Genomic DNA, 14,402 nt, shown 5'->3' with positions numbered 1-14,402 from the left:
AATGTCCTATAAATGGAATCATATAGCGTGAGCCTTTTGAATCTGGCTTCTTTGTCTTAGCATAATGCACTTGGGATACATTCATATTGTGGTGTGTGTCCCTGCTTAGCTACTTTTTATGGCTGAGTCATGTTTCATTGCATGCATGTACCACGTCTTGTTTATCCCTTTCCCAGGTGAAGGACATTTGGTTGTTTCTAGCTTGGGGCATTTATGAATAAAGCCACTGTAAATGCTCATATAGAGGTTTTTGTATGAACATAAGTCTTCATTTCACTTAGATAAATACCTAGGAGCAAGATTGCTGGGTCTACGGTAGGTGTATAGATAACTTTATAAGAAACTGACAAACTGTCTTCTAAGATCCTGTACCATTTTACGTGCCCACCATCCATGTAGGAGACTTCTGGTAGCCCCATATCTTTGTTACTGCACAGACTTTACAAAATGATGACATCCAGTGCTGGCGACAGCAGGGCCAGCTACATAATTTACGTGGCCCAATTCAAAATGAAAATGTGAGCCCCCTTGTTTCAAACAAAAGGAAAAAGTGCCATTAATGGTATTAAAATAGAAAGATTTTTCCTTTCTTCTGTAGTCTTTCTCTCATCTTCTCATGGTATTTTTTAAAATTTGCTATTTAATGTTTTAAGTAAAGAAAAACTAAAATTAAAAATTATTAGCATGAACTTTGCCATTTACCATTTATTTTTATATTGTGCAATGCCATTTTTTAAAAAGACTTTTTTTCTTTCTTTATTTCTGGCCGCAGCTTGTAGGATCTTAGTTCCCTGACCAGGGATCAAACCCAGGCCCATGGCAGTGAAAGTGCTGACTCATAACCACTGGACCACCAGAGAATTCCCATGTGCAAAGCCATTATAAATGCAAATATGAGAGCTTTTAACTTGTATGTAGAATCACTGAAATTACATGGTCTGTATTTCATTTATACATGCATGTGTATTTTGTTCTTATCGGAAAGTGGAAATGCTGCAGGTGGCCAAATGATCAGAACCCGCCCAAGGTGGCCATTGGGCTGCCAGGTGAATCAGGGCTCTCCCTCCGAGCTGGGCTGGGAAACTCTTCCTCTGGTTTTTTTCTTCTGAAAATAACTCTATTGGCTTTTGCTTTTGTTTTGTGAATATTATGGGTTCATTATAAAAATTTGGGGAAAACAAGCAAAAATAAATAAAATGCATTAAAATGAAAGAAAAAAATCAAACATCTTCCATAGCCACACCATTAGACATTGTAATTTTTTAAATATAAATTTATTTATTTATTTATTTATTTTATTTTGGCTGCGTTGGGTCTTCGTTGCTGTGTGCGTGGGCTTTCTCTAGTTGCAGCGAGCGGGGGCTACTCTTTGTTGTGGTGCACGGGCTCCTCATTGCGGTGGCTTCTCTTGTTGCAGAGCATGGGCTCTAGGCACGCGGGCTTCAGTAGTTGTGGCATGTGGGCTCAGTAGTTGTGGCTCGCGGGCTCTGGAGCACAGGCTCAGTAGTTGTGGTGCATGGGCTTAGTTGCTCTGCAGCATGTGGGGTCTTCCTGGACCAGGGCTCAAACCCGTGACCCCTGCATTGGCAGGTGGATTCTTAGCCACTGCACTGTAATTTTTAACATTTTCTTGTGTGTTGTGGCAACAAGGTAGATTAGATCCTGCAGAACCCACCGCAGTCTCCCTCTCATGTGCTTTCCCATGGCATCTGGGAAGCTCAAAACTCTTTTTCCCAGGCCTCCCAAAAGCAGAGCTCTGCATGGAACCCAAGCTCTGACAGGCAGCAGCATCCTCACATGACTTGGAAGGTTTTTCTGTGGCAGCAGCTTAAGCAGACAGGAACACTGATGCTAGTCCAAGGCGTCAGAGGTGGAGAACGGTGGCAGCAGGAAGGCTTCCACTGGAGCAGTCCATGGTGGGACTGGGCATCTTCCTGGCTGGGTTGTTTTCTGTAGCATCCAAGTGTGGTTCCCTAGGCCTCCTGGGAATTTTGTAGTGAACTAAGTCTCTGCAACAAACCTCTTTCTACTTAACCAGTTAGAGTGGATTCTGTTGTCTGCAATGAAGAACTCAACCTTTGGGTCTCAGCTTAACTTTTATTGTCTCCTTCATAGCACTTACCAAAATATGGAATTGCCTTGTTTATATATTTGTTTACCTACTTAGTGTCTTTTAATGAGGAGGAACCAGTTCTGTTTTGTTCACCACTTTGATCCCAGTGGCTATCCCACAGCAGCGCTTGGTAGGTATCTGTTGGGTGAAATAATTGGTCACCTTCCAGCACCCCTTACCCCAAGAGAGAGCAGAAACACTAGCCTCACCACTTCTGTGGACCAAGTGGGCTGTATTCCCTCTATGCGTACAACTGCTCCCCACTGCCACCAACACTTGCTGATTGCCTCTTTTTGCAGAGAAATGCAATGTTGTACAAGATTCCCACTTGCACCCCTCTTTGTTGCTAGTGACTTAAAAAGACCATAAGGATGAATCAGCTCACTGTGGCCAGCTCCCTGCTTCCCTTCAATGAGCAAAGCCCTGCTCTGTGGTGAGTATACGTGTCTGTGTGTGATAGCTGGGGACAGATTTCTGAATAGAATAAGACCCACAGACTCAGGAGGGCAAACATTATATCATTCATTCATTCCACAAACACGTACCAAGTGCCTCCTATGCATGTATGTGCAAGGTGCTGGAAGGGATCCAGACCTCCCAATAAATGCCCCTTTGTAATCAGACTTTCTCCTTTTGGCCATCAGACTGTCACCTAAATTAGTTGAAGTCTCTAAGCTTTTAATTATGAGTCTGATAATGCAACTTTCCCTTGGGGTTGTGCAATTTCAGGCACAAACCCTACGTTTGAAATACAGGTGCAGGAATAGATGTTAGTGACAGGATTTGAAAGGATTGCTGTGCAAGCAGCCCAGCCCCTGGATGCCTGCCAACTTCAGGCCGGAGCCACGACACCCATGAGCTCTGTGATGAAGGTGGCCTCATGGCTCTGCATCTCAGCACTGCTTGGGGTGCCAGGACATATACCGTGACCTCTGCCATTGCCATTACACCTGCTGGAACTGTGGGCAAAACCACTGCCCTGTTCCAGGTCTGAACCTGGAAGGGGCAGGCCCAGTTCCTTGTGGCCCCAGGGCTGCTGGGACCACACCTACCGCCACCTGTCTCACCTGTCAGAGGGGGTGGGGTGGGAGGGCGCTGAGAGGTGAGTGCTGTAACCCTTTCCTCTCCTCTGGCTAGGGGACCTCGCTGTATGTGGAGCATGGGAGATGGACCTGAATATGTTTCTGGCCAGTTCATGGAAAGGCCTGCTTGGTTATTGAAATCAGAGCCTGCCCATCTTTGGAACTAGGAATGAGGTCTTTGATCAGGCTAAAATTTGGGGATCTAGAAATGAACCCACTGCAGTGTCTGCCCTCAAGGAAAGACAAGCAAATACAGTAGAATGTGAGAAGCCTTTTCTGTCATCATCAGATGTTCAAGGGCCCACCATGGGCTCTGCAGAGCCTATAGCATGACCCCCACTGTGGCCATGCCTACAGTCCAGTGGGAAAGACGGCAAATGAAAAGTCATGACATTGAGCTGGGATGAGTGTTAAGGTCAGAGAAGCAAGAGCCAGGAGCGTAGAGAGCGGGGGTGGTGGTGGGGGGTGGGGGTGGGGTTGGGGGTGGGGGGGTGGGGCTGACCTAGCCTGGGGTCAGGAGGCCTGTCTGAGGTCCCGACAGGTTGGAGGCATTAGCTGGGGGAGGTGGGAGGGAATGGGTGCCCCAGGGGTGCAGGGGTTGGGTGTGTGCTGGGGGGCACAAGAGTGGGAAGAGGTGAGCCCAGAGGTCAGACCCTGGTGGGAGGGAGCACGGCAAGAGGATTTGGGTCTTTATCTCATGGATGTGGGAGCTACAGAAGCTGTCACGCGGACAGAGAGGAGGCCAGACAAGCGTTTTCTGTGACGGCTGCCTCTGGCCTCAGTGTGGCAAGAACACAGCCCCTCAGGGAACATCCTGGCAGTCAGGGGCGAGGCCCTCTTCCTCCTGGGTGCTCTGTCAGCACGGCTCAGAGCAGTGACTCTCAGAAGCTTCCAGCAACTGGCTGACTCATGCGGTGGCGGCTGCTCGCCCAGTCAAAGATGGAGCTGGAAGGGCCATGGCCTGGCGCTGCCCGGGACAGATGGCAAAGACGTGCCAGCTGCTCCCTGCAGGGCGTTTCTGAGGAAAACCCCCTCCCGCCCCACGCGCGGCCTCCGCTGCCTCCCTGAACTTGCCCAGCTGGCTGCGCCCTGGCTTCTGGCTTGTCACAGCCAGAATAACCAGATGGGACCTGTGGGCCTGCGGCCAAAACCTGCCACGTTATCGAGTCCTGGCTGGGAAGGGGTCAGGTCTGGGAAACCTCTGCCCCCTCTCAAAGCACCGTGGGAGAATCCACACCCCAAACCGGTCCCTTCTCTCCAGCCTCCTTCCTTCACCAGTAAGCTTTCTCCTTACTTAGCCTCTTGACTCCCTCTATATTTTCAATTTTTATTTATTGACTTTTGTAAGCAGAGGGAACTGGAAAGGAGCTGAGAGTCACAGTGAGCCTGATTCTGAAGCCCACTCACCCCGACTTCCCTCCCACTGGACCAGTGACTGCAGGGGACTGTGCAAAGACCGTGGGCTGTGGTCAGGTCGGGTGCCACCCACAATCTGGCTGTGACCCCTGCCAAGCAGATGGAGACCATGACCCGTGGGGGAGGATGGAAGTACAGGGAGAGGTCAGGGGTGAAAAGAAAAGCTCTTAACAGCGGCAACTGCCCTAGCACAGGCAAACGCCCAGAACCTCTGGTCTTCACCCTCAGATAAATGGAAAATTCCTCATGTGCTCCCTGCGGGGTGAAACAGCAAACCCACCTGAATCCAGGACAGAACAGATTTTTCAGCTGCCCACAAGCTCCTCACATGTCCATTGTTAAAGGTGTACAAGAATGTTCGCTACAGTAATTGTTACTAATTGGGAAGAATTCGATGTTCTAGAATTAGAAGACCTAGAGCAGCTTGGGCTGCGAGGACAAAGTACCACAGGCTGAGGGTGGAGGGGTCAGGGGTGGGGTGGGGCTTAAACCACGGTAATTTGTTCTCTCGCAGTTCTGAAGGCAGGAAGGCCGAGATCAAGGTGTTGGAAGGGTTGGTTTCTTCTAAGCCCTCCCTCCTTGGCTGGCAGACGGCCACCTTCCTTCTGAGTCTTCATGTGATCTTCCCCCGGGCAGGTCTGCATCCTAATCTCCTGTTCTCAGAAACAGTTGCACTGCAGTTACAAAGAACAAGGAAGATCTATATGTATTGACAGGGAAAGAGTTCCCAGCTTATTGTTAAGTGGAAAAAGTAAGTCACTGGACAATATGATACTGATATCAGTGGTTCCCTCTGGAGAGGTAACAGGATTGGGGTAATGGTGGGGTGAGGGAGACATTTATGTGTGTAAGTCCGTGCAGATATTGGATTATTGTTCTCAATTCTTCACTCCCCTCCTTGCCCTGGCTTTGCAGCTTCTCCCCTGTGGGCTGGGTATATCTCCCTGGCCCGTGGATGTTGAACTTGGCCAGGTGACTTGGTTTGGCCAATAGAATTTGGATGGAGGTGCCCAGAGCAGAGGACTTAAATGTGCTTGCTTGGTATAGTTTGGTCTCTCAGGCTTCTGTGACCCTCAGTGAGAAGAAGGCACCCCAGGAAATGGCTGACCATGAAGACTACAGTCTTTAAGACTGAACTTCCTGCTGCCAATGGAGACCATGAAGACGTGACAAGAAGGGCCGAACCCAACCACAGCCTGGCACTAGCCCAGCCGACAACACACCTGTGAGCAAGAAAAACACATGCTTACCTGGAAAACATTATGCTGAGTCATTAAGCCAGACACAAAAGGACGAACATCGTATGATCCCACGTATATGAAATATCTAGAAAAGGCAAATTCACAGACAGAAAGTAGATTAGAAGCTACCAGGGGAGGAGAATGAGGGGAGAGAGGGGAAAGAAGGGCTATTACTTAATGGGCACAGAGTTTCTGCTTGGGGGGATGAAAAGGTTTTGAAAACAGATGTTATGATAGTTGCACAACATCGCAAATGTACTTAATGCCACTGAATTGGACACTTAAAATGGTTAAAGTGGTAAATTTTGTGTTATGTATATCTCATACCACAATTTTAAAAAATAATAATGTAATATACCAAAAATACATTGAATTGTACACCTTACTTTTAAAAATTTTTATTTATTTTATTTACTTATTTTCCTTAGGCTGTGTCGGGTCTTAGTTGTGGCACACAGAGTCTTTGCTGAGGCATGCAGGATTCTCTCTAGTTGTGGTGCGGTGGCCTCGCAGCATGTGGGATCTTAGTTCCGTGACCAGGGATTGAACCCACGTCCCCTGAATTAAAAGGCAGATTCTTTACCACTGGACCACCAGGGAAGTGCCTGAATTAGATACAGTTTAAACAAGTAAATTGTATGGCAGGAGAATTATATTTCAATAAAGCTATTCAAAAAGAAACGCACATTGTTTAAGCCATTAAGTTTTGGGTGATTTGTTAAGCAGTGCTTGTGCAGCACTAGCTGACTGATACAGTATGTATGCATGTGTTTTATAATGAGCACATATTATTTGTGTAATAAAAATATGCAAAATCAGAATTTATTGGGTTCCCTCCGAACAGGCCCCTCTTTTCTGTTTTCCTGCCCAGTGGTGGCACCAGGGCATTTATGGGCATTGCTCCTCTAAATTTGGAGTGACACTTTGCTTCTCTCTTTATTCTTGGCAGTAACCCAGACCCAAATCCTGGCCGTTCCTGTAGACTGTGTCTCCACTCGGCTCTGCAGCATCTCCCAGAACATGTTTTCACCTCCCTTGGCCTGGATTGTTTCCTGGCTTCCCAGGTGGTCTCCCTGCCAGGGTCTATCCAGGCCATGGGGGAAGAATAATTTGCAACCTGTTTCCAGTACGTTACTCTGCTCAGCCAGCCCTGAGCCTGCCTCTCAACACACACACACACACACACACACACACACACACACACCCTTTTCATCTGTAAAGAAGGCTTACGACAGCCTCTGCTGCCCATCAGAACAAATCTAAGCCCCTCAAATGTCACCTGGATATGCACCTCAGGGGTACGATGTGATGACGTCCCAAAATTGATCAGCTGGAGAAAAAGCTGCTGTAGGCGGTCGGGCCTCTGCTCCCTTCCTGTCTCTCCTTCATACCTGTTCTTTCTCCACCTTCAGGATTTTATGGAAGATGAGAAAACCTCCAGTGCTGCAAATAAAGGGAATGTTCAGTTCAAAACATTGGTTTAGAAGTTGAGAACGTGAAAGACGCTAATGACTAATTGTAGTGGCTTCCAATTCAAAACGGAAAGAGGACATACACAACCAAGGCGATGGGTAAGAGACGATTGTTTAGAATATAGCTCAAAATTGCTAAAGGAGTTGAGTTTTAATGTCGACACAAAGCTCTCTCCATCCTTTTTTATTTCTTCATGTGAACAGAGTGTCTCAACATTTACATCTATAAATATGGAAAATAGGAACAGAATTAATGCTGAATCCCATCTCATTCTAGAAAAAGGGAATAGCTAGCCATGCAGACATGAATTAAGTGGAATTAAAAAGTTGCATCCATCTCATGGATATTTGTTTCAGATTTTCCATTTAATAATTATTCTTCAAAATCATAAATATATTTTATATAAAAATATTTATATATTTTTAAAATATATTTTAAAAAATAAATATAATCAACTTAGAAGAAAAATGACGCAAAACCTTATGGTCACAGGAAACAAAATTTTCAATTTATGTACATATTCTTGCCGCTGAGAGGCAAGTTAGGGTGCTCAATAACAGACATTCAAACAAACTATTATATGAAGATAAAATGCTGGGGGTGGGAGTATAACGGAAATATGAGTTCTGGGGTGAAAATAAATGTAAACTTAACAAATGTTAGAGAAGCTTACTCATGAGTATTTAAAACAGATTATGGTTTGTGTGGAATCCATAAGGTATTTCGATTTCATTGGATGTCTGGTTAAAAAAAATCATACATGCAGTTTTATTTTTAGAAAATCAGCATATACAATCTACTGGAAATTACATCCTTTGAATTTACAACGAGAACGTTTAGATACAAATTTAGCATTAATCGAGGAGGTGTGTAGACGCTTCTCAAGATTATTGTAGGAGGTGCACGTGAGGAAACACTTGCGGAAACTGCTGCTGGGGGTGAGGGATGAGCTGGTGAGAGGCCCGCGCCGCGCCGTGGTCCGACTCGGGACGGAGCCCCGCCTCGCGTAGCTACGAGCCGCTCGAACTTGGGCAGGTCTCCCAGCCTCTGTGAGTTTGCGTTTGCGCATCGGTGTGTGTAGTGCAGCGGTAACACCGGCCCCCTCCGGGTGGTTTACCCGGCAGTAAATGAGCCGCCGCCGTGTAAGCGTTTAGCCTCCATTCAGCCAAGTGAGGGGGGGAGGTGGGGAAGGGAGAAGCAATCCTGGAAGGAAAAGGGGATGAGATTGCTCAGAGCAGGTGACCTTTGACCTGGCCGAAGAAGGGCAAGAAGGAGATCCCGGCACAGAAAAGGGGCCTGATACGGGAAAAACCGTGTCAGGCGGAGGGAACAGCCCTCGCGAAGGCCTGGAGGTGGGAACTGCTTGCTCCAGGAGCCCCTGCCCCCAGCCCCCGGCGGAAAGGGACAACCTGCCTTCACCCGGCCACGGTCACCCATCACTAGACGAGCCTGGGGGTCGCCACCTGCAGGAGCCTCTGCGCCTGCGACCCTGATGGGCACGTAACACCGACCACTGAGCCCTTTATTTAGGACTCAGGGCGCAGCCAGCCGTCGGGTCCCTCCAGCGTATCCAGGAGGTGCTCAGTAGGGCTTCTGTATCTGCCCAGATTCTGCCGCAGCTTGGGCTTCCTTGAGGCAGTAAGGAAGTCAGTCAACGCTCCCCAGGCCTGGAGACCTGGGTGAAACCGCCGCGACACTCCCTGTTTGCCGTTCTCGGGGTCCCCGGATTCCTCCGTGTGTGTGTGCTGGGGGCGGGATCCCTCTGCCTGGGCCTCTGTTGTCCCGCACCTGCCGGGCGTCCTGGGGCCCCAGCAACCTTAGCCCGGAGCACACTCTCTCGGCCGGGTTCCCGCAGCGGAGCGTGGGAGGGAGAGCTCCCCCAGGGTTGGGTAAGTTTCATCCAATCTGCTAGGCCCGGGGTCCAGGCAACCTACGCCGTCCGCGACTCTTCCTAACGAGACGGGAGGACGCCGTAAGGTGCCCATCCCTTATCTGCACCGACCTCACTCGCAGGGGTCTCTCTCCAAATGATCCGCGCTCCCCCGCCCAATGTTCTCTACACCAACAACCAGGAATTCTGGTGCCTGCTCTTAAGATAATATTATTTTTCACCTTCTTACGCTGATGTTGTGAGTTTCCCTCTTAATGGGTGATTTAAAAAACACTCCCCAACACTTCATAATGAAACATTTTCAGATAAACAGAAACGTTGAAACAATTGTACAGTACGGTGAATATTCGTACATCCACCTCCTAGACCTACGTTAACGTCTCGCTACTCTCGCAGTCCCCCGAATCTCTCTCCACTTCTCTGTCCTTAGGTCCATCAGGCTATCAAACCGTCTTACCCTTTGAAACACTTCAAACTTGCAATCGTCCAAAGCCCTTCTGTTAGCCTGTCGTTGGTTGGAGTTCAGTCTTAGTTTACATTTTTTAAGGTAAAATTTACACACAGCGAAATATACAGATTTTAAGTGTGCCTTCCTCTGGTCGATTTTAGATGGTACATGGAAGAGTGCTTTTTATTTTAATATTTATTTTAACGTGTATTAGGTGAAAAATAAACATCTGTTTTCCACTTATAATAGTGACAAAGTTTCCTTTAACGATGAATGTATTTAAATGAGCTGATATAAAGGGCTGGGGGTAAGGGAGGGGAGAGGGCTTCCAAGATGCTGAGGCTGCGACCCGAGGTGTCGTTTCCAGAGCTGCGGACGCTTCTATGAAGGGTGGTCTCAGCCGCCGAGCTCCGGGCAGAGGTGGGAACTTGGAGCGTCATAAGGGGCTGGGCACCCGACTGGATCTGGGGATCTGCGGTGGGGCCGGAGTAGTGTGCATTGTGTGTGCGCGTGTGTGTTTTCAAATCATTATGCATGTGCGCCCCGACTCCAGTTGTTTGAGGCTGAGAGTGTCTCTGTGAACGCAGCACCCAGCACAAGGCCGGGGACACGGTAGGTGCCCCAGAAGTGTTTCACGAGATAACGCATGTGCAAACGCTTTGTAAACAGTCTACAAAAATAAGAGTTTACAACAGCAGGAAGAATCCCACGGCCCCGGATCCCCAGTACTCGGCACATGGGGTCCGACAAGCCGCAGTGCTTGTTGATTGATAAATAGACCGGCAGGCGGAGGAAGACCGGAGCGGCGTGGCCGGTTCAGCCAGGGCGGGCACTGGGGTCGGCAACTCCTGTGTCCGGGATCAGGGACTCAGCGGAGAAAATGAAAACTTGGCTTTCTGAGCATGCGTACTGGGCGTCCGCATGAGCCTCATTATCATTCTCCGAGAAACGGCTGGTAGGTGCCTCGTTAGCGCAGTAGGTAGCGCGTCAGTCTCATAATCTGAAGGTCGTGAGTTCGATCCTCACACGGGGCACGATACTTTTGTTCGCTCCAGCTCCTTTATCGTCCTAGAAGGATAGGTTTTACTTGCTTGTGAGGGGATCTGTAGACCCTGAGCGTCCGCGCTTTTCCGCCCTGGGGTCACCAGCGTATTGGCATAACCAACCCGAAGTACCGAGGCGGGGCATAGTCGTTGATGGAAGATAACCACTCTTCTGCTCCGCCGCCCTGACGGCTCCGGCGTTCTGGGCCCGGGTGGGAGGACTGGAAGGGAGGCCAGCGCCTGAAGACGGGGCGGCAGGGGGTGGGGCCTGGGGTGTGGGCACGTGAGGAAGACTAGCGCGCGGCGGGCTGGGGCCCGGGTGAGCCCCTCGGGAAGATCCCCACTCTCACCACCAGCGTTGCGGCCCGGGTACCCAGGAGGTGCACTCACCCTGCCGTCCCACCCTCCACCAGGTGTCCTACCCTGGCCCTTGAGCCCTGATGGTGGCGGGAACGTGCACAGCCCTGGGTGAGGGGAGGCCGGGGTGCTCGAGGTCCAGGAGGACGCTGAGGGCGCCGCTGCCTGCAAAGCCACCGAATGGAGGCCCCAGGGCAGTGCCTGGAACCCAAAGTCTCCTGGGGAGGGTCCTGATTATCAACACCTGGCCCCAGGGAAGGGTGGGTCTAGGCAACTGTGGGGAAGTGGGCGGCACCGTGATGAGAGGCCAGACAGTGCACCGCGCTGAACACATTGGTGAGGAGTTTGGGCTGCAGAGCTTTGAAGTGGCAGGAGAAGATCGGTCTCGGGGATGGGGGTGTTAGGGAGGTCATGCAGGCAGCAGCCCGGCCTAACGTGACAGGGGCTGTGCTGACGCTGCATCTGAAACAGTTGCTGCATTGCAATGATCACCCGTGAAATTTCTGATAATTCAGTCATTCTGAACAGGTCAAATAGCAAATTAAATTGAGATGTGATGTAAAAGGGAAGAACCTTCGTGTTCTGTTACAAGTTAATCACTAAACGGATGTTGCCTATAAGCTTAAATTATACATAATGGCCCATCTCTGGGAACCCTGCTTCCTAGGTAATGAGCATTAAGCTGAAATACCTTTGTTTAACTCACAGGAAACATCCTGACCAGGCCCACCTGTGCATGACTGCAGCGAGGAAGAAATTAACACATCCCCTCCGGAGGCTGATGGGAACCAGGAAGTGTTTGACTTTACTTCCCACCCCAAACACACACTTTTAGTATAAAAGAAGCCTCAGTTCTAGCTCAGATAAGGTGGTTCTTTGGGATACGAGTCCACTGTCTTCTTGGTCTGCTGGCTTTCTGAATAGAGTCGCATTCCTTGCCCCAGCAAGTCCTCTCTCCATTTATTGGCCTGTCCTGCCTTGCTACTCCTGGCTAGCTGGCAGTTGGGGAATTTGGGGGTAAGGCCCAGCAGCTGCTGCAACCGCTTGTCCTGAGGATCTTCCCTTCAGAACTCCCCGAAGCTGCACTGACTGCCCCAGCGCTTGGCAGTTGGAGCAAGGAATCAACGTTTGGGAGCAGACAGGCTCCATACAGGGGGGTAAGTCACTCTGGCTGTGTACAGCCAGGAGCTTTATTTCCTCTCCATTTGGGGTTTGGGGAGTTTTCTCCGGAATAAGCCAATTTGTATTTGAGTGGGGTACCCTGTTGGAGAGAGGAAAGAGTTGTTGGACTTTTACCTGATTTGTGAACTGGTTCGTTTCTTTGGACGCTAGCATTTGTGTTTGGGGTTTGTGTTTTGCTCGTCTTGAAATTCTGTCTTTAAAAATGGGAAATGGGGCTTCCCTGTTGGCGCAGTGGTTGAGAGTCCTCCTGCCCATGCAGGAGACACGGGTTCGTGCCGTCCGCGGTTGGGGCCGTGAGCCATGGCCGCTGAGCCTGCGCATCCGGAGCCTGTGCTCCGCAACGGGAGAGGCCACAACAGTGAGAGGCCCGCGTACCGCAAAAAAAAAAAAAAAAAAAAAAGGGAAATATTTCAACTATTCCTAAAGAAAGTCCTCCGAGGTGCATTTTGGATAAGTGATCTGATTACAGCTATGAACCCATGGGTGAAGGGAAGATGACATTTTATTGTAACAATGTGTGGCCACAGTACCTGTTAGGATCTCCGCAAGGGGTTTAGGCAGGGTTATCCTGGAACCCTGTGCACCATGTACTGCCACCCTTGCTGTGTTAATTACTTCATTTATGATCCCCTTATGGTCTCCGGTGTCGTTGGTATATGTAAAACCTCAAGACCAAACTTGAGGGTTTACTTAGGATTTTCTGTTTGTCCTTTGCGTTTTCCGTTTCATTTTGTTTGGTACTATTTCTCCATTTACAGCCAAATCAGTTTTGTGATACTTAAAACTTTTGCTGATGTCAAATGGAGGAAAGGAACAGAAAAAGACAAAACCAAAACCTGTCTGTTCTTGTCCAAGAGAGGGACATTCACAGGAAGAAGAGAAAGGTTCTACTTGTTTCCTAACATCACCAAAAGCTACAAATAGAAATAGAAGTGTCTTTTCCATTAATATTAGTAAAAAGGGTTTAGCCGTCTAGACAGGTGACCTTGATTTGTCCCATTTGCCTGAAACCCAATCTGAATCTAACCTCTTCTGTAACTGATGGGTTTTATACTGTTGGACCTGATTCATGGGTGAAATTTCAGAATGGTAACCATGAGGTCCCTGTGTTTGTGTACTTGTACACGTGTTATAGATGTGTGGCATTGCCAAAATTAATTTTTAATTATTTAATTGGCTTAAAGGAAATTAAGCACTTATATAAATACTCAAAAATAAAAGAAACTGGCCAGAATGAATTTCGGGTTCACATGATCTAGGAAATATTCAGTATTGAGTTAATATCTGGTATTAATTAGCTTGAGCTTGTTGGTTTGATTAATACATACCTGTCTTTAGGGTCATCAACATTAAGTATAATACTTTTATTGTACTTAGGTTTAGTAGAAATGAAGTTAGACCTTATTATTCCTGTTACAAAGTTTGTCAGCAAGAAAAACAACAATATGACAAAGATTTTAAGTAAATAAAATAGAGGTAAATGAGGTAAGACTTTAAGGTAGACTCTATAGGAATAATTATGTTTTGGGAATGTCTATCTAAAATAGTCTCTACAGATTTTCAAAACTTGAAACTAAACTAAGTTAAATGAAGAGAATTCATTGGGTCGTTTCGAATAGGATAAAACATTAGAACATTAACTTCTGGGCAGGTCTAAATGTACCTACTTTCGCCCTCTTAGGAGAGGAAGACTAAAGCAAAAGTTTGTCAGTCAGGAAACTCTGGTATGACAAAGAGTTTACTATTACTTGCTTTTTGGTTTTCGCTAAAGATTAAGGTTTTAAGGTTAAGAATTGTGACGGAAACACTTCAGTATACAAAGATACGGGATGTGTGTTTTCAGCAAAGAAGGTATGAGGAATGAAAATGCATTTTGTTAAAGGGAAAAGGGTGGTTTTGTCCTAGAGCTGGTTGTTTCTGAATGGAAAAGAAAATGAGGAACAGATTAACATGGATACAGAAAGTTGTGGAAGGTTTGTGGAGGAGGAACACTGAAAGAATTTTGTGCATAGTCAGGACTGGCTAACGTAAGATTGAAGCTAATTAAGAAAATGAATCTTAAAGGTAAGGTGGTACAAAACCTGAATTTGGTTCTCTAAGAGGACAAAGTTTTCTTAAAATATTGAACTGCTTTTTTAAAAAAATTTTTTAAATTT

At 47.7% G+C, this 14,402-nt stretch overlaps 1 protein-coding gene and 1 non-coding gene across 12 annotated transcripts in view; both read left to right on the top strand.

Moving 5' to 3' along the window:
• C17H8orf76 (chromosome 17 C8orf76 homolog) overlaps positions 1-6,533 on the top strand; it is a 72,509-nt gene extending 65,976 nt beyond the window's left edge. For 7 of the 11 annotated variants that reach the window (XR_007472673.1, XR_007472674.1, XR_007472681.1 and 4 more), the window contains 2 exons: positions 2,413-2,546; positions 2,843-6,533. The gene's annotated coding sequence lies outside the window, so the exon portion shown is untranslated. Of the gene's footprint in view, positions 1-772; positions 1,917-2,412; positions 2,547-2,842 lie in introns of all 11 variants that reach the window. The other 4 variants (XR_007472678.1, XR_007472677.1, XR_007472675.1 and 1 more) reach the window with 4 other exon arrangements.
• Positions 6,534-10,625: 4,092 nt separating this feature from the next.
• Positions 10,626-10,698, top strand: TRNAM-CAU (transfer RNA methionine (anticodon CAU)). The gene has a single exon. It is a non-coding gene; the product is annotated as a tRNA-Met (tRNA).
• Positions 10,699-14,402: the final 3,704 nt, after the last annotated feature.

The sequence above is a fragment of the Orcinus orca genome, chromosome 17 (genome assembly GCF_937001465.1).
Source record: "Orcinus orca chromosome 17, mOrcOrc1.1, whole genome shotgun sequence".
Classification (NCBI taxonomy): Eukaryota; Metazoa; Chordata; class Mammalia; order Artiodactyla; family Delphinidae; genus Orcinus; species Orcinus orca.
Note: the sequence above shows the minus strand (reverse complement) of the source record. Positions and strands in the feature narration are given on the sequence as shown.